The sequence below is a fragment of the Gallinula chloropus genome, assembly GCF_964237585.1.
Source record: "Gallinula chloropus genome assembly, chromosome: 2".
Lineage (NCBI taxonomy): Eukaryota > Metazoa > Chordata > Aves > Gruiformes > Rallidae > Gallinula > Gallinula chloropus.
In genome coordinates this window covers 130,123,931-130,144,309 of record NC_140086.1, presented here as the reverse complement: position 1 = coordinate 130,144,309, position 20,379 = coordinate 130,123,931, and the positions used below count along the sequence as shown (strand labels likewise).

Genomic DNA, 20,379 nt, shown 5'->3' with positions numbered 1-20,379 from the left:
TCCCAGTATAGTAAACACTACTGCAGTAACTTTCTTGTACGTCTGTACAGGAGTTGCTGACTGACACGGCAAATACAAAGAATGTGATGGGAACTACAACCAAACCAGGCATATGAAAAGTTGGAAGCTTTGCAGCACAGGTGAAATTTCCAGTATCATTATGAATTGTGGAACAGTCAGGAAATGAGAGTTGCTGAATCATGTTTACTTTGTGAACAGGTGTGAGATGATCTGATGGCAATTTTTTTTTTAGTTGGCATACTGGATTTGTTTTGCTTTTTATATAATCACTTACATTTGAAGCATCAGTACCTTTTTTTATGGATTGCATCAAGTAAAATTTTGCCAAATGTGTTAAAAATATGTTCAGCTTGGATCAAATTCATTTTCTCCTCATCCACAAACTGGGAGCTGGGAGTTTTTCTTTTGCACTTACAGCAGGAGATAACGGACTGTGTACAGCAAAGGTCATCCTTCAACACACTTGAACGTATGTGTTGCACTTCCCACTGACATTCACTCTTCTGACCTGTAGAGACAGTTTTCAGAGTCATAGCTTGTTTCTCCTTGCAGGTATATGGTGTTATAGAAGTTAAAGAAGCAAAACCTAAATTTGCTTTTTGAGAGGTCACTTTTGTAATGAGATACTAAGCCAATAGCTAACGTGCATCAGGCACAGTTAATAAATGTGCTTTTTCCTTCCCAGACAGGTATGCAATTGAGTATTTGGATTCTTAATACTTTTTCTGTCAATACCAACACGTGTTTTCATGTTTGTTATCCTTCATACATAAAAAAAGGGTGCCTCTTAAGAGAAGTGGTTACTTTGCTCCTCCATTAGACTGATTTCTTAGCCTCTCCCCTCTCCCCTCTCCCCTCTTTTCCTTTTTCTTCTTCTTTTTCTTTTCTTTTTTAAACTTCTCTGCAATTAACTGCTCTATCAAGTAAGAAATTTTGTTCTTGCCCCTCACTTTTTAAGACTGGACTCTAAAAGCTTGAAGAAGAGATTCTGCTCAGCCAATCTTACCCTTTCAGGGAGTTTTCTGGCACCATTCATATCTCTTGGGTTCCTTGGTCTGAATGAGTAAAAAGAGCATGATCTGTTTCAACTGTTGTAATTTCTGGAAAGGAAACCTGTAAGGTTTGCCATTTTGTCTGATCCTTACAGTTGTATTTATCGTTGTTGTTATTTTAAATCAGAAGTGGATTGTGGTATCCTGGTTTACTCTTTGGTTTGATTTCTCCATCTACTGGGAAGGGATTCTTGGGTTTAGTTTGATTAAAGATACGGAATGGTAAAATCTCTGTTCTTTTCAGACTTTCTCGTGAAAAACCTCTGGCTGGATATTTAGAAACCCAGTGTGTATGTGTATCTTTTCCTCATTTTTGTCTTGGTTCTTCAGTAGATTCCCTAGATGTCCTTACAAAAGGAACATGCCTAAAACGGGTGAACCTCTGTACATACTATTCTACTTTTTGTCTACTATTTTGTCTATAGAAAAGAAAGTTTTCCAGCTAACCATGTGAGGACATAGTATTGTAGAACTGCACCTTTTTTCCTGTGTTTCTTCTCCCATAGGAGCATTATTTGTAAAGAAAGCAGTAAACATTTTCCCTCCAGCGAGGACAAGTACTAGGTGTTCAGCAAGGAGAAATTAAACTATGGTGCTGAGAAGTGTTAGAAATCCCGTGCTGTCTCTTGCTGGAAATCTAACTATGTGCAATTTCCATTGATTTGGATATTTGGATTGTAGGTTTACAGAAATTGGAGATGGAAAAGGTCAATGAGATTACCAAATCTATTCCACTTCTGGAGCTGATTGATCAAATTTCAGACATGTTATGCAGAGTGATGATAAGTAAGACTGAAAGATCTATGGTCTCTGTTAGGCTGTTTCTGACTGAGCCACTGACCATGGAACAAGGGGTGTTTTTGTAGCTGTCCTTCTGTTTTCCTCCCTTGAACAATAATCTGCTAGGTTTTGTGACACTTTGAGACCAATTTGTATAAAAGCACAGGCGCTTTGATGTATTTCAGAAGCTTCACAATATGTTATCTACATGCCAGATGATACTCCTGGCCTCAGTGACTACCCAGCGAAGGCCATTAATTCTCTGAGAGTTAGAGTTATTGGTGTGTCTTCAGCAAAGCTTTTTTAGATATGATATGACATGTAACACAAAAACTGATACTTCCCCAGAGGATGAAGAGCTTGTGAGGCTTGAACACTGAGCCCTTTCAAGCACAATGATCTGTGCCAAGGCCTCACCACCCTCACAGGGAAGAATTTATTCCTAATACCTAATCTAAATTTACCCACCTTCAGCATAAACCCATTATCCTTTTTGCTATCACTCCACACCCTTGCAAACAGTCCCTCTCCAGCTCTCCTGTAGGCCCCCTTAAAGTACTTGAAGGCTGCTATAAGGTCTCCCTGGAACCTTGGCTTTTCCAGATAAAACAAGCCCCAGTCTCTTAGTCTGTCTTTGTATGGGAGGTTCTCCAGCACTCTGATCATCTTCATGGCCTTCTCTGGATTTGCACCAGTAGCTCAATATGTGAAAATTCCCGTCCAGATTTTGCCCTCTTTGGGATGTAGATTAAATAGACACTTTCAGTGCCATGAAATTCTGCTTTTTAAAATGTAAATTTAGTGGAAAAAAACCAACAAAACCAAACACAAAATTTAAAAACCACAAAACACAACAAAACCCTTACAACTATTTTTTCCAACTTTCAAAACATTTTTTCACCACAAAGTGAATTTAAAATAATTGTCAAGCTGCCCCTTGTATCTGAGTCTTTTGATGTTTTGGTTTGGGATTATTTTGTTGGTAGTGGTTTGGAGGGTTTATTTGTAATTTTTTTTTTTTTAAAGAAATGTAGACTGTTAAGTATCTAGGAGCATTGAAAAAGAAAAAAAAATGTACTAAATGCCATGGAACTGATGAAGCCTATGGTTGAATGTTGCAGTTCTCATACTTCTTTTCTTCTGTCCTTTTATTTCATCTTCCATTGTACTTTCAGGTTTCCTCCTCTCTTATCCTTTAGCACACACCTCTCCAGACCTCCAGCTCTCTCCCATGTCCCCTATCAGATGAACAAGGTTTTTTAACTGGTTTTGAGCCTCATATTTGCTAATTGGCCAGCCAGTATGTGTTCTAACGGGGTAGTGGTAGGTCAGAAAGAACAGATCAGCAGCTTCTGAGACAATAACTTATTGTTCTCAGAACAGTGCTGAATGGATAAGCATTCACATTGCATAAAATCAATGTCGCATGTGGTTCTAATGATTGATTGTCTCAGTAGGGAGGCCCCAGACTGAATGGGCAAATATATGCAGCTTGCCTCTTAGCGATAGTTTCTCCAAGATACTGCTACGTTTGAGTGCGTAGAGACATAGGAAAGACTGTGTTGTCTGTGTCGTCTGTTCTGTGGACACAAAGTAAATCTTCAGACTTTCATATCTGAAGCTCTAAGACAGTATGTCTGTGTAGAACAAAAGGATGTCTTGGATCTCAGTAACTGGGAAAGGCTCCTTTGAACGAATTCCTACTGAAGAGGCAGTAGGAGAAAGAAAATGGAAGGAAAAAAACCCAGCTCTTGGTTCAGGTTTATAAAGAATTTTGATGTAAAGCAAATCCTTCATAAAAAGTAATGAGAGGAGCTTGCTATATTATTAGCATAAAATGTACTATTTATGTTAAATAGTGGTTTAACATAAATAAACCACTATTGATGGGGGGGGGGGGGGGGGCGTGTCTTCAAAAGGTAGAGTCTTGGTTGCAGTACTTTGAGGAAGCTGTACACAAATGAGTGTGTCCCTGCATCATGGAGGTGATACCAGTCTATGTGGGGAAGAGAAGCAGAGAGGATGGTGGGTTTTTGACTACCTAGCCCAGGTTGCACTTACTGGATCACAAATCTGTTGGGTTTCAAATGTAGAAATGACATTTGGAAGGCTGGGAGAGGGCTTGGTGTCAGGCCTGGAGGGCTGCCACAAGAAGGAGGTATGGATATCTTTTTGTTTAATTCAATGAAAAGAAGTTCAATGTGGAAATAGTCTCACAAAGAAATGAGTAGCATATTTAATCATTTCAATCGTGTAGTAAATAAGCTGCTATTAGCCTTTTTCTTCCATTTTGTTTTTCTCGTGGACATTGTTATCACATCCTAATTAATGGGTTTCCCACGCAATTATTCCAGAGTGAGATGAAAGATACTGACAAATGTCAACTACAACAGTGTTGCAAGAATCATAGAATGGTCTGGGTTGGAAGGAACCCCAAGGATCATATAGTTCCAACCCCCCTGCCACAGGTAGGGTCACCAACCTCCAGGTCTGGATCTATAAAGTTGCCCAGGGACCCATACAACCTGGCCTAGAACACTTCCAGGGATGGGGCATCCACCACTTCTCTAGGCAGCCTGTTTCAGCACCTCACCACTCTCTCTGTAAAAAACTTCATCCTAGTATCTAATCTAAACCTTCCCTCCTTTAGCTTTAGTCCATTCCCCCTTGTCCTGCCATTATATACCCTTTTTAAAAGTGGATTCCCCTACAGAGTATGCAACCAATATGCATACAAATATTGAACCCAAATATTTGTGTGAGGAAGCCAAAACTGTCAGTTTCAGTGTTGTCAAACCAAGCAGTTTACTTCTAATATTGTTAGCTGTATTCTGTAGACAGATCACCCTTGTTTACCTCCAGTTTCTGTTGAATGTTTTTGTCCTGGTGTAAGTATTCTTTCTCTTTGTGAAAACTTCAAGTAGTTTTGGTTTATTTTTCCAACCTAGAAAACTTGCTGAAGGGAAATAGGAAATAGGAAAGAGACTTTAAAGGGGGATGGTGATCCGATAGGGGTGTCTGAAATTATCCTTGTAATACAGAAGGTGGATTAAGTTTAATCTTTGATCACTGTTTCTCATAATACAAGAGCTGATAGCCACTATCTCAAGCTATTACATAGCAGACTTTAAAAATGAAAACAAAATACTTTCACACCGTTTAAAATACAGAGCTTTTGGCTACAAAATTATGAGCATATGAAAAAGGACAAATAAAGAGTTAGCCAAATTTCATGGCTATTAAATGTGATGATAAGTGGTGTAATTTAGTTTTGTTGGGTTGGTTGGGTTTTAGGGGAGGAGAGCTGTTGATTTATTAAATTCTGGCTGTGGCAAACTGTGGCATATTCTCATGTTGTCCAACTCCTGCGACAATTTTTTTACTTTCACACACACCAATTCTTATAAACAAGAAGTTGTACTGTCTTAATATACAATAATGATTCTTTAATTATCCTATTGTGATAGAAGAACTATTTCACAAAATAATAGTTTTGGGGGTTTTTTTAACTGAAAAACTGTATTCTGACATGTTCCTTCCCTTCCTGGAGTCATTATTCATTCTTTACTGAGAGGTTGGTCGGGCGCTGGAACAGGCTCCCCAGGGAAGCGGTCACAGCACTGAGCTTGACTGGGTTCAAGAAGTGTCTGGACAACGCATTCAGTCCCATGCCCTGACTTGTCTGGCCCTGTGAAGAGCCAGGAGTTGGACTTGATAATCCTTGTGGGTTCCTTCCAACTCAGGAGACTATAATCCTATGAATGTAAGTGTTACCTGAAAAAAAAGTCATGTGTCAACTTTTACCCTACTTCTGGGAACCCTTCAAACTTCTAGTAGGTTTTCTGTGAGCAGCAAAATATTTCCTTTAAATCTCAGATCACAAAACTGAGTGCAGAAAATCCATGGACATTGTGAGGATTTTTCTCAAATGTCTTTATTCATTCTGCTTTCAGTTGTTCACAGTGTGTTCTGCTCTCCTTTTAGAGGCATGGGTGTGCATCTCTAGAGCAAGGCACCCCTCTCCTGTGGTGACTCTTTAGAAGTGCAAGCAATTAGTTTTGAATGTTTATTTAAATTGAAGTGCTTTCTCTCTAGATAACATTGTTCAGGTAAAATTAAGGTGGCTGGCACAGGTTGCTGGTTTAAATGTACAAAATGTTTCACTAGATGGGGATTGAAATGGGAAAAACCTCTTATTTTCCTCCTGACGTCCCAAACCTCAGCAATAAAATGGGTTTCTAGGATGGCTTTAAGACAGAAAGAAGCAAGGCTTTAATGAAACTCATTCTGGTCAAAGTAGTGTCTGCTTCTGGGCAAAGTCCACGTTGTTTGTAAGGAGAGGTCTTGGCTTAATAAGTAGCAATGCGTTCTGCTGTAATAGCTGTATTAAAAAGATCTTATATTACACTTGCATCTGTACAAAAGCACAAATGCCTCGAGGTGTGTCTAATCCTTTATAATTGGTTGTAGTAGTTGTTACTCATAAGTGGCAAGGAATGAGGTGTGAGACCTACTGATGACAGATGTAGCTTTGTGATGGGTCTCATTCCTTTCATCTGAATCTCCCTGCCTGGCATAGCATCTGTGGCTTTTTAGGTCACCAGTATCCAGGCTTTTGCTTGGGTGTCACAGCTAGGCTATAGATGGGATGATGCCCAGGAACACTCTTTTGGCAGCATGTGTGATGCTCAGTTTCAGTGCTTTTATGAGTACTTGGGAAATACCCCTCGGCTAGTTATTACACCTTTGGCTGGCAGGTAATGGCTGTTACTAATAACAGCTTTATGCTTTATCTGTTTCAGTGACTAAAAAGTAAAATGTTCTTAGAAGTTCTGTGTTCTTTCATACCTCATATGTCTTTTATAAGGTTATTAAGACACAATGTTTTTGAGCATGTGTGTGCATGTGGGCATGCATACTTAAGTAATGGTATGATATTAATGACCATTACTTTTTAAATAGCTGAAATATTTCTTGTGTATTTTAATGTATATATTCAATATCTAACCTGAAAAAGACTATGCCTCTATACCAAGGTTAATGAGGAGTGTTCAGCAAAAGAATTTTGTTTTTTAATGTGTTAAAGTCCAATCTACTACTTTTTTCACACTGTTTACAACAAAGCTTTTTTTCTGGAAACATTTTGGCTCCAAAATGGAAAAATGTAAAAATGGGTGACGCAGAAAGATGCACCCAGCAATCCTGGCTGGCTTAGGGCTTATGACCTGCAGTTGAGTTGGTGAATTCAGGGGCTCAAGTCTTTAAAATTGCAGCCTCCTGATTCCCATCCTGTGTGACCACTGACAGGATATTCCTTCTTGTTAATGAATGTTGAAGTCACCATGACTTTACATGGACAAGAAAGAGGTATGTTTGTGGTTTAGGATATTAAATTATAATGAGAAAGTGGACTCAGATTAAATCACCCACGAAACATAATATTTGAGGGGAAAAAAAAACCAAACCAACAAACCCAAACCCCCCCACCAAATCTCCTGACATTGTAGATGTTCCTCACAATTCTAACAATCACATACCTTATGTTCAGGTGTTACATTACTCTAACCCAGTCTCTCCACCTAACAATGAGAGGTGCTCCTGCAGTACCAGGTTAAACAGAGACTACCAAAGATCTGGTCTGTGCCTTTGGCATGATGGTATATGTCTTCAACTTTTCCGAGCAGAGGTGAGATGTTCTGTTAAGTGGTACAGAAACTGTTTAGCTTCTTTTTCCTATGAAGTACAATGGAAATAGTTGCTTTCAAGAGAAAGATCTTTAATTTTTTTTCTTTTGATTTTTGTCTACAGAGTTTATCTATAAACTGTGCAGATGAGAGCTTGGGGGTGCTTCGATAAATTAAATTGCATCTTGGTAGAAGTTCTGTCAATGGCGGCAGTACAAGTTAAGACTATCCATGATGCCATTAAGAACAAGAAAAAGAAGTGACTATTTTTGTAGTGCTTCTTTATTGTCCTTTGTAGTCCAGAAATACTGTAAATTCTTCTCCTGGAGTTCCTCTGAAATGCAGTTTCTTTGCAAATACAGTGAGGAGTAAATGTGAGCGAACTCCTGGCCCTACAGGAATCCAGTTAAAACTTTGCTGTTGAAACTCTGATCAGGTTCAGCCGTGTTCACCCATCATATGGGTGAGAAATTTGGTGGAATTCAACCTTGCAAGCAATCTCAGGGGTTTCAGGATTTCTTGGTGAGTTTGAGACATGCCTTGTGTTTCCACTGTGCCACATTATCCCTCCTCTGCTTCCTTTCCTCAGTGCTGCCTCCTGGCCTTTTCAAACCCATCACATCCCTATTGGTCTCATTTATTCTGCATGTTTTAAAAGATAATTCCACCTGTAGACATACTTGAGATACGTACTCTTTTTTGGTCCTTATTTCTCCTCACAAATTGAGTGGTGGTCAGAGGAGCTACAGATTACTGCAAACTGATGACTACCAGGGAGATGTCTCTCTGTTTCTTCAGCTCTAATAAACTATCCTACATATTTGCTTTTGGCCATTATGCCAGATCAGGTCTGGGCCCAGAAACACCTTTGTCACCTGCCCCTTGATGGATGGCTTTGTATGTTGTAGTTGTTTATCTAATCCAGCTGTGAAACTTCTATAAGAATTATCTTTGCTATAACAGATTTTTATTCCTTGATGAAAACCTTACAATGAAGTCATCAGTTGGGATATTTAGTACCATGTAGCCAGGATATGCAGATCAAACAGAACTACCTGAAAGCCTCAACACTTCGTTCAGGCAAGTATGCTATAGTGTACTTTGATGGTATACAGGTGTATCAAGTCTACAGCATACGTATCTCCCCTAATGCTACCAGCCTTGGTTTGCAAGGAAGTGCAATTTGTGTTTGATTCAGAATTTCTGTGAAGAAGGAAAAAAAAAAAATCAGTGTTCATGTTGTGCCTGCCTGTACAGCATAATGATGAGGGAAATTAAATGTCTACCTTGCCTTTTTTTTTTTTTTTTAATCTACTTAAAATGTTAACCTGTGAACACACGGAATCCACTTAACTATGCACAAGAATACTTGCTGTTTTGTGGTAAATAGGAATCCTCACAGCTCGCTTAACCTAGTCAAATGGCCATTTGAGTGTCTCGCTATCGCATTCTTCCATGGGTGTAAGCATGCATGCCTTCATCAATGTTTCACAGCTATCAGGTGGAAATGAAGTCCCTAGAAAGATATTGCATATGTGATTGTTGAGAAGCTGTGAAAAGTATAGGGCACAGCAAAAAAAATCGTATGCTTTTGGACACTGTAGGAAGCCCATTATCTTTTTCTTCAAGTACAAATTTATGCTTTATATATTAACAATAATGTTTCAAGGAAGAAAGTTTTGAATTTAAAAGATATGACTGCATTTTGTGTGTTGCACTCAGTGAATTTGTATTGAAATGGTGTTTCTGAGAGTGCATTAGTTCCACAAGTGGTTGCTCTGGCATAATGGGTAGGAAAATGATGCCAATTTATTCTGACAAAGTGTTGGATCTGCACTTTGAACTGCATGGTAATGGTCTTTGACTTAAAAAAAGAATTGTCATTTGAAATCCTCGCTCTTACATTAACACTTTTCACTGATTTAATCAAGACTTGGGAAAAAAAGAAATAAATTCTGTGATTTCATTACAAACCCTATTGAAGTTCAGTGGGGCAAGCTGCAAGGCAGTGCCAGGCTGTCTGGGGAGGCGCAAGTATAGACGTGCTATCTGGGATCTGCTTCTCTGAGCAGTAAATCCCTTTTGATTTTTGAAAGACAGAAACTTAGGGCAGAACTGGGCATCGCTGTTGCTTCTGTGAGCAAGTTGAAACACAGCTACTACCTTCTTGATGTACTTTTAATACAGAAGATTTTGCTGTGTTTTATTACTCCTGCTGTAGCCGTGGAGTTCCCGACACCATACTCCTCCATGCTCTCACTGCAGGAAGACAGTCTGTTACGGTTAGAAAGCTGTTTGCTCAGGCACATCTCATCTTCTTGCCAACCAAACTTCCTGCTTCAAATGCAGGACCAGGCGGCATCAGCAATTAGCTTTCTTGTTCTTTGAGCCTAAATTACAATCATTTGTAAGAAGCAGTTAGTAACGTCTGGGAGGACGTTAGGATTTGAAATCACATGCCTCTGCAATGGCTGTGCCGAGTAAGACCCTGTAGCTGGGTCTTAGCAAACCTTGGAGGGAGACCCCAAAAGATGCAACCCCCTTCCCCACAAGTGTACTTTGTTTTAGTATTTCACAACTTAGCTGCTGCTTTACCAAGGCCTCTCAGTAATTGCTACCTAAGATTCCTTCAAGGCAAAGCAGGAATGGTATGCACCGAGGGAATGATGTAGGGCAGACCCTCAATTCATAAGGGAGGACATGGTGATGGGGTCCCCATCTGCCCTTTCTGCATTCAGTCAGTCATCTGCCATGGCAGCCACATCTTCCACAGTCAGCTAGATGTGCTACTTGACAAGAGACTAGGAGGTATCACTCCTTGCTGCTACCAGATGTTTCACCTCTCAGTGACCAACCAGAGGGTGGAAAACACATGGGATTAATTTTATCATTTATTATTTTTGTGTCTCTCTATTTTGGTAGAAAACAGTAAGGGCTATGAAATTATTATTAATTAGCAGTATCTCTACTACGATACAAATTACTATTTTATTTGATATGCTTTCTATTATGGTTTTCTTTGGTTTTGTTAGCTTAAAAATAATACTTCAAAGTGTACTCACTGAACAGAGCTGATGTGTTATCTTTTCTTGGTTGTCACATAAAATAAAAAGCCCTGGGAATTGAAGTATGGACTGTTGCATTAGGGACCCTGGAATTCAGAGCTGTAGCTGATGCCTGCAGTAGCTCTTATCCATTGTACAAGGTGCAGGAAAGTCAGGCAGCATCTAGTAAAGCATTAACTCCTCATAATTGCCATCTAATAATATCTCGCAAGGGAGAGAAGATATATTAAACACTACCAGCCTGATATTTCCTGTGCAAGTTATTATTCTGTTTGCAAGAAGGGTATTAGTTATGGTAGATGTGGAAGAGCATCTAATTTTTTATAATTGACTGCAATGCATATAGCAGCTCTTGTTTGGGCTTATGAAGAAATTCTTAGGGAATAGTTGATTTTTTATTTTTTTTTTTTTAACAGCAGGGTGTTTACTATTTTTGTAGAGTACATATCATTGATTTTTGGGAGGCTGTGGAGTCTCCATATTTGGAGATATCCAAGAATGTCTGGACACCTATCTGTGCAGTATGAGCTAGGGAGCCTGTTTTGGCAGGGGGTTTGGACCCGATGATCTCTTGAAGTCCTTTTCAACCCCTATGATTCTATGATTCTATGATTTTGGTCAGAAACTTACTGCTGGAATGAAACTACTGCTCTTAATTTTGTCATATTTAAATATGAGTGAGGAACAAAAGAAATGTTTGTAAAAGTGCTTGGAAAGACAAATTTGCTGGTTTGTAGCTGACCTGAACAAAAAATTCAAGATCTGTTCTCTACGGCTATGTAATTTTTTAATGAGGAAATTTTTAGCCTTTGAATTATTGTTTTGTGTTACTTTTATAAGTGGACATTTTCTTTCTATTTATATATATATATAAATTAAAATGGCTGTGGGTTTTTTTTTTAGGTTTAAACTAAAGTTTACAGTTTAAAAAATTAGCAAACAGTGAGACCTCCAAAGGCAACCATATCTTTGTACAAAAGCATTTAAAGCCCTAAAAAAAATAATCAAAGTCCTTTAAAAAAAATATGACATTTTTAGCGATGGCACAGGGTTGCACTTGACTTCCAGAGCCTGTATAGCTGCTGGTGACATCCTCCAGTTGTTAGTGGCAAGTGACACCACTGCACGCTCTGCCTGCTCTGAGTTTCGGTAGTACCTGTCTCGCAAGGCCTGCGTTTCTCAGCTGCCTCCTTTGTGTACAGCAGCATTACTGAACACTAACAATCAACAGTGCCTAATTAGCTCTTTTTACTTTGAAGTAAGGTCCTTGTTAGCTTTGACTGACACTCTTAATTGTGACTCTCTGAAGCTCTGTTTTTAAAAATGTTTGTACACATCACGCATTTGATTCAAGTGACTTATTCTTACCACATTTAAATAACTAATCTGTGTATTTGGATTATGGGGTTTGTTTTCTTCCTTAGACCCTGGGCCATGGTTGTCCCTGATATTGAACTGATCTGTGGAATTACGTTGGTTGCTGAAGGGTTTGTTGATGCATGCCTGGTAGCCAGGAAGCGGATTACCTTGTATACTCTCTGCTTTCTAAACTGAGGGTCTCTTTGGGCTTCTGGGTTTGGTACATGTTAATTAATGCATACTGACTTGGGAACTGAGGCTGGCCATTGTATCATAATAGGTATTTTTTCGCTTGTACAGCCTAATCTTTTATTTTGAAGACAATTTAAATCACCTGTCCATCCTTATTAAATCATCAGGTACAGATTTAGAAGACGGTGCTTTTTCCTCTGATCTTGGGACATCTGTCGTGTTAGTTTTGCATTAAATAACTGTATATCACTGTTTCATGCCTCAGATGGATAAACTACATCGTGTTCTATCTGTATTAGAAATATAATTATCAGCTGGAGAAGAGAAAAACCTTCAAGAAGAGTAAGAATTATTATGAATAACAAATAATGTATTCTATCTGAATGGCTGTTAAAGGTTTCTCCAGCGAATACAGTGGAGGGTTGTTTGAAAAATGGAAATAAAACATTGCTAAAATATGTAATTATTAGTCTAGAAAGAATTCATAGTAAGACTAGTTATCATAAAAACTTACAACTTATGAGACTTGGAAGGTTTATAATTTCTTCCCTGTATGCATGCTGTTTACTCTTTTCCAACTGCATAATTCTTCACAAGACAGTCGTAATATTCTGTTTTATTAGTGGAAAAAGAACTGGGAGAACTCTTCAACCTTAACCCATAAACTTAAGCCCTCTAGCAAGCAGGGCTATTATGAAAGCAAAAGCAGTTTTATTTTCATGCCTGCATAATTTTGAAATTATCTCCAAATGTCCTGAAGTTTTACTGACACATTCTTGCAAAGTTTCTAGAGATAATTAATTCGAACATTGTGTTAAAGTCTTTGTACACTGGACAATCCACACAGCAGGCTGCTGTAAAGATGCCTAGCATCCTCTTTAACAGCCCATCAGACAAAAAACAACAAAAACTTCTTTGGGGAAAAAATATAATCTTACCTGAATCTAAGCAGAAGCTTATTAAGCCCAGTATGTCCCTAAATTTTTCTGTTTTCACAACCATGACCATGTTTAACTTCTTTGCCTAAATATAACACTTCTGAAATGTAGCAATTCATTTCCTTCATTTCCTCAACATCTTTAGTACTTTAGGAAATTTTTTTTTTCCTGACAATGAACTGTTCTGAAGTTGAGAACTGCTTCTTATTCTTCCTTAATTGAGATATATTTTGTGCATTTGCTTCACAGTTATGGAGTGCCACTATCATGGAAGCTGATAGTGATATCTTTTAAAAATTGTATATTGTTAACTTGTGGGTTTGCTACTGGTTTTGTTCCCTGTCCCCTATTTTGTTTTGCTTTTGGGGTTTTCTTGTGTGTTTTTTTTCTTTTCGTGTTTTTTCTTTTGGTTTAGATAGTAATGCCAGCTAGGCTGTATTCTGCCATCTCACTGGCAGGGCATAGGGGAAGATATAGGCTTTTCCTTTACCCTTCACTTACCAAATGTTTCAAGGCTTTTCCTCTGGGCTGGGTAGCTATCTGTTTTTTTCTAGGCTTTTCTTCTGGGCTGGGTAGCTATCTGTTTCTCTTCTCCTTTAATTTTTGTGTTGGAGCTGCTTGCAAAACATGTTGATAGTCTGTTCTATCTTTTCTTTTGGAAACAGAAAAGTATGGTTAGCATCAGGCCAAATTAGTAGAAATTTGGCAGCAACTTTATGCTTGCCTTGTTTCATCATGGAGACACAGTTGCAATGAATACAATCATTCTCAGTGGTGCAGATTTTGCCTTTTAAAAGTGGGGAGCAATGCAGTGGAATACTAAGGATTGGTAATACACCTTCTTTTGTTTGTTTGTTTTTTCTTCACTAGATTTCCAACACTGGCCAAAAAACACTGCAAGACTATAAGGGAATGAAAAGGTATCATTTTACTCTGTTTAACTGATCATTTTCTTCTTAAACACTCTCACTTAGTTTGATTTCCTGTGCTAAGATGACTAGTTAGAATGTTTTCACAGAACCATTATGACTGGAGACTTAATGCTATCAAGTCAGTTGTGTTAGTTGCAGGCTCGCTGAAACCAGGAGACAAGAACAGACCTGAGGATCAGGTAAAATCTTCACCTAAAAGCCTCAAAGTGTTTTGCTTTTGGATAAAAGCAGAATGCTAACAAGAGAAGGATTTCATGCTCTCGCAATATGTGGTTTGCCATCCTTTTCCAGGTGCTCATGCAAGCCTTAAGAGACTTCAATTTGCCTAAGATAGTGACAGATGATATCCCAATTTTCATGGGTTGGATCAGTGACCTGTTTCAAGCTCTGGATGTTCTGAGGTAGAGGAACCTGCAATTTGAACAGATGGTTAAACAATCTACCCTGAAGCTTCTCTTGCAGCCTGAAGAGAGCTTTATTCTGAGTGAAAGAATTCATTGCTTTTAATTACTCCCCTTAAGAGTTTCAATAAAAATAATTGCAAATGTGTTGTATTAGACTAGAAGGTTATTTCTGAGTATTGATAAGGTATCCTCAGGGTCTCGGTATTTCAAAGGCATTTTGTTGTGGCAGTAACATACCTCAGTATCATAAATATGCCCACAAGGAAACACGTGTCCTGTTCAAAAAAGCTGTCAACACTGACAAACATGTTTGTTTGTGTACAGTGCCCAGAATTTGTACTTGGTAGCATATTAGTTGTTGCTGATTATTTATAGAGAGGAAAGACGAGTAAGGGAGCAAAATCATATAAATAAGAAGGTGTGGAATGTGCATGGCTACACGTGGCTTTTCTGTGTTCTGGTATTTCTCTGTGATACAATTCATGTAGTGCTGTAAACATTAAAAATGTATGTACACCTATGTACGTATACTCATCAGAATTACTGGTCTATAATCTAAATTGAAATGTTATTTTTAGTTTGAATTACAGGTAGGGTGAAAAGGTGAAACTTAGAAACACTGGGTATTATACAGACCAACTAAAAAAGTGTGCTTCTTTGGACTGCTAAGACAGTATAGTCCCATCTTCCTTCAAGGAACATCAACATCCGCCGTATGGAATAGCACACTCCTTTCCTGTATTAGGCTTTATTGGAAACTGGAATAACCAAGCTGGTTAAATGTGACTGATCTCAGGATTTGTGATGGATTTTTCTGCTGTAGTCTATCTTGTTCCATTATCCAGATAGAAGAGTGAAAGACAACAGGCTATACCTTAGGGTATTACGAACTTTGCAATCAGCTTAGAACGCGTTTTGTAGAGTATTTTGATTCCTGCTAGCTGTGTCAATCAGAGGACAAGCACTGAAGAGCATGGACTTGTTCCTATTGGATTTTAGAAAATCAATGTAGGTGTGCTTTACTAAGACAGAAATCCATAAATAGCCAAGCTGGTTTCATTCTGCAGTTTACAGAAGTATTTCTTTGGACGAAACACGTTACTTCATGGGACTGATTTTGTATTTTACTGAGTTATAGCTGCACAACTGTTCTAAGTGTGGAATCCACTCTGCTAAATTGATGTCGAAATTCTGGTAACTGTTCCGTATCCCTGGATTGGCACAGTCCTACTGGACTGTGTGGCTGTAGAGCAAAGTAAGAGTTGTTTTCACGTGTTGAGCTAACCTCATTAATTTAAGCCAATTCTCTTCCTGTTTTCTGGGAGATAAATGATGTTGCTCGATGCAGCAACAGCTCAGCTGGGGCAAGTCTGCTGAGAAGGTTTAAGTCCATTTATCCTGTTACAGAGAATGTGAAGGGGGAGATAATTTTTGTGACTAATTGTGTGTCTGTCTCTTTAAAAGACCACAGAGGAGGGAAGGTGTTGACCGCATATCCCTTCTGCGTGGTGTGTTGTTTAGCTAGTGGAGCTACTAGTGGCACGTCACTGTATTTGTCGCCAGAAATGTGGGGACTGGAAAGACTACAGCACGTTTTCTATATTACATTGTAAAGAAATGACCGTGGCTCTTGCAGAAAACATTCAGTTTGTTGTCTCTGCCTTAGGCTGCAGTGTAATAACGCATGGTTCAGGCCATCCAGTCAGCCACAGGATGTGCAGTGGTGAAGCTTAAATGTTACAAGCTAATTCTACATTTTGTGTGTTGTTCGCATGTCCCAAAGGAAAATTAATCGTGACACCATGTAATAAGCATTCAATTTGACAGATAGACTAAGTAATACTTTATTCTGTAAGGAGAAGCAGGATGGTTTAATTAGGCTTCTAGACAGAAATAGTGGAATATATTGCCAAAACATTAGACAAGTACTTGTAATAGATAATGGTTGTCCATTTCTGATACTAAATGCTGGCAGCTGTGTGGATTTTCTTCCCCATCAACTGCCATTTCAGAATGGGATTCTCCTTTCCTATCCTTAGGTTTAATGGAAGTTTGAGGCTAAACTAGCCCAGAGGCCATGATTAAATCAAGGAGAACGTGTCATTGAGTGCAGGGATTTGCAGTCAGATACACAGTTCAAGAATCATGGAATGGTTTGTGTTGGAAGGGATATCAAAGACCATCTAATTCCAACCCCCAGGCCATGGGCAGCAACACCCTCCACTAGACCAGGTTCCCCTAAGCCCCATCCAACCTGGCCTTCAACACTGCCAGGGAGGGGACAGCCACATTTTCTCTGGACAATCTGTGCCAGAGCCTCACCACCCTCTCAGGGAATAATTTCTTCCAAATATCTAATCTAAATCTACCCTCCTTTAGTTTAAACCCATTACCCTTTGTTCTGTCACTCCATGCCCTTGTGAACAGTCCCTCTCTAGCTCTCCCGTAGGCCCCCTTAAAGTACTTGAAGGCTGCTATAAGGTCTTCCTGGAGCCTTCTCTACTCCAGGTAAAACAAGCACAAGTCTCTCAGACTGTCTACATAGGAGAGGTGCTCCAGAAGTCTGATTACCTTTGTGGCCCTCCTCTCGACTTGCTCCAACAGCTCCATGGCCACCTCATAGCTGGGGACCTTAGAGCTGGATGGAATACTCAATGTAGGTCTCAGCAGAGCAGAGGGGGAGAATCACCTCCCTCAACTTGCTCCTAATGCATGCCAGGATATGTTTGGCTTTCTGGGCTGCAAGCACACATTGCGAGGTCATGTTGAGCTTATTGTCCACCAATACCCCAAAGTCTGTCTCCTCAGAGCTGCTTTCGATCCATTCTCAGCCCAGCTCATAGTTCAGCTTGGGATTGCCCCCACTGATGTGCAGGATCTTGCATTTAGCCTTTTTGAACTTCATGATGGTTGCACAAGGAAGAAAGTCAAAGGTTCCTACTGTATCAAGATTGTATTATTAATATACAGCCCGTGCCTTCTCTTCAGGTGCTGAAAATTCTTTGTCGCAAGTACATGAACGTGAAATAAAAGCTTGTTTGGAATGACCTTAACACAAAAGCTTTGACAGTTAAAGAACTGTTTGGCTTTATACAGCATACAGTCCAAGAATGGAAAGATGGCAAGCAGCACATATGTTCTTATTACTCAGATCAGTTTCTGGTGGCATCATCTCCCATCAGAAATTGTTAGTGCTTGAAATTGGAGAAGGTGTTAGAAACCAAATTCTTGTGGTTTTCTTTGTTTTGATGCAGTAAGATGTGGGTGCATAACTGGTGGTTATGGGAAGACTGGAGGCAGGGCAGAATGCTAGTAGACAGAAAAGTACTAGCCTGAATGATACTGATTCAGCTGCTTTAAAGGGAGAGTTATTTTGTCCCCAGACTCGCAAAATCTCCCATATCATTAAGACTAACAACACACTGTCCTGTAATGAAAACAGAATTAGGTCATTATTACATAAAATGAAGTAATTTTGCTGTGTCAAGTGTTCACTGAAAATATTTTTTGATTTTTACTTTGAATAAGCATCTAATAAGCAACCAAAGTAAGAAAGCATGGTTGTGATCCTACAATAGCTTCTTGTTTCAGTGATGCATTAAATCTTCTGAAGTTCTAATTGCTGTGCAATGCTGTTATTTTAGCACTGAAGTGATGGGATTCTATCGAAATATAATTTGCAGGTCTCCTGTCATGTTTTCTGAGCAAGCAAGCTAAAGTTACCTATGAGGGGCCAAAATTGTTACTTTTAGATGGAGACATAGATCCTATCTGGGTTGAGTTGCTCAACGCTGTTATGGATGATAAACAAGGTAAGCAACTGAGAAGCTAATACAGTGGCTTCTCTACTTTTTTTTCACATTTTCTTTTATTTTTCTAGAGTTCTGGAGGTAGTATTTCAGTGTGTGTTCCTTTTTTCTTCCATTCTTATAATTTCTTTGGCTTTCACTATGGCTAATTAGCATTTTAACGTCTGAGTAACACATTGTGTATTGCCTGTTTTGTACAACAAAAAGGCTTAAAGTAGCCTGGGTGTACTGTAAGGGTGATTGTGCCTCCTAGTGTATGAATCGATGTAATTCAAGATGTCAATCATAGGATTATTGAAACTGGTGTTTAGAAAGCCCCTTAGCAAAATATATTTAAGATTCCATGAGTGAAGTCTTTGCATTACTGTGGTAAGGAAGGCTGATGTTAGGAAACAATTCAGTTCAAGAACTAGCAGTAGTACCCAGACTTCTTATTCCCTTCTTATTAATTATACAGCTAAACCAATTATGTTGGCTGTCCAAAATGCTGTATGTAATGAAATCTAAATCTAAAATCTGAATGTAACCTTAGGAAGGTGACTATAAATCAGCACATTTTCTTAATCTTGCCTGTCTGAAGAGCTTTAACAGTCTCCATTCACTCGGCAAAGTGTCTGTCTGGAACTAGCCACACGGCCTACCTTTAGCTAATGAACAGAAAGTGGATTTTCCAAGGGACACTTCAGAGCTCCTAAATTTAGGCTCCTGCTCTGAATAATTTTCTGTTTATTTCTATTGGCACTGAGAGAGACATTGCTTCCTCCTGCTTTTAGCAGCTTTCAGGAGAACACACATTTGTGAAGCAGGCTAGTAACCTCTTGAATGAATTAAAGCATGCAAGAATTAACTCATGAAAGATCAAGTAAAACCTTTTTAATCTGCCCTCCTCTGCTTCTGAAGTAAAAATCTATAGCCATGTTGAAATAGACTTCGGCTATATTCAAGAAACAGTGTGTGTGCTTGGTGTTGCAGATAATCCTTGTTCCTTAGAGGGGCTATAATCACAGAATCAGTAGGTTGGAAAAGACCTTTAAGAGCATCGAATCTAACCAGACCTGTCCTCTACTAAACCATATCCCTTAGCACCTCATCTACCCATGTTAAATACATCCAGGGTCAGTGATTCAACCCCCTCCCTGAGCAGCCTGTTCCAATGCCCAATAACCCTTTCGGTGAAGAATTTTTTTCTAATGTCTAATCTAAACCTGCCCTGGCACAGCTTGAATCCATTCCCCCTCATCCTGTCACCTGTTCCTTGGGTGAATTCTCTACAACCTCCTTTCAGGTAACTGAAGACAGTGATAAGGTCTCTCCTCAGCCTCCTCCAGGCTAAACAACCCCAGTTCCCTCAGGCTCTCCTCATAAGGTTTGCTCTCCAGCCCCTTCAGCAGCCTGGTTGCCCTTCTCTGGACAGAGTGCAGGACCTCAATGTTGTTCTTATAGTGAGGGGCCCAAAACTGAACACAGTACTCAAGGCACGGCTTCACCAATGCCAAGTACAGGGGTACAATCACTTCCACAAATATATGCTTTCCCTATATATATGTGTCTTACCTTGATTTTGCTGAAAAGTTTACTGGTTATTTCTAGGTTCTGACCCTTACAAGCAAAGAACATGTGCCTATGGCTCCATCAGAGCAGCTGCTATTTGAGGTATGCCATTTCAGAGCTGCTACCCCAGTGATGGTATCCAGAGCTGGTGTTCTCTGTCTGAGAACCTCTCCTACCAAAACATGTCCACGCAAACCCAGTACAAATAATGAACTAACTAACGGCTTTTTGTAATGCAAATCTGGCCGTAGTAAGAAGTGAATAACTTGTTTACTGTTTGCTGACAGGTTTTTAATAGCTGTCACCATATTTGATAGTATTAAGAACTGGTTCACATCAGTTTGTGTTTTTGTTTCTCTTACTCCTTTGGATCACAATAATGCTCTTTTAACTTGTTTTATAGCTATGATTCGTGCAAATTAACTATGAGAACAATGTTTTCTAAAGAATATAGGGTTCCATGTATAAAAGTGAATTCAGTTGACTAAGACACAGTGCATTAACTTGAAGCAGACCAATGTGATCATCTTCTCCTTTTGGTGATCATAATCTCCTTTTGCAGTTGTTGAGCTGGTCCAAAACAACTTAAAAA

The 20,379-nt window shown here is 39.2% G+C and overlaps 1 pseudogene across 1 annotated transcript in view; it reads left to right on the top strand.

Annotated features, from left to right (window-relative positions):
* LOC311189093 (dynein axonemal heavy chain 11-like) overlaps positions 1–19,890 on the top strand; it is a 29,065-nt pseudogene extending 9,175 nt beyond the window's left edge. Inside the window, exons 7-17 of the transcript in view lie at positions 1,755–1,859; positions 5,949–5,962; positions 6,450–6,610; positions 7,402–7,539; positions 7,662–7,796; positions 8,501–8,617; positions 12,027–12,148; positions 14,093–14,202; positions 14,315–14,424; positions 18,111–18,239; positions 19,827–19,890. The product of the transcript in view is annotated as a dynein axonemal heavy chain 11-like (transcript). The remainder of the gene's footprint in view (positions 1–1,754; positions 1,860–5,948; positions 5,963–6,449; positions 6,611–7,401; positions 7,540–7,661; positions 7,797–8,500; positions 8,618–12,026; positions 12,149–14,092; positions 14,203–14,314; positions 14,425–18,110; positions 18,240–19,826) is intronic.
* Positions 19,891–20,379: the final 489 nt, after the last annotated feature.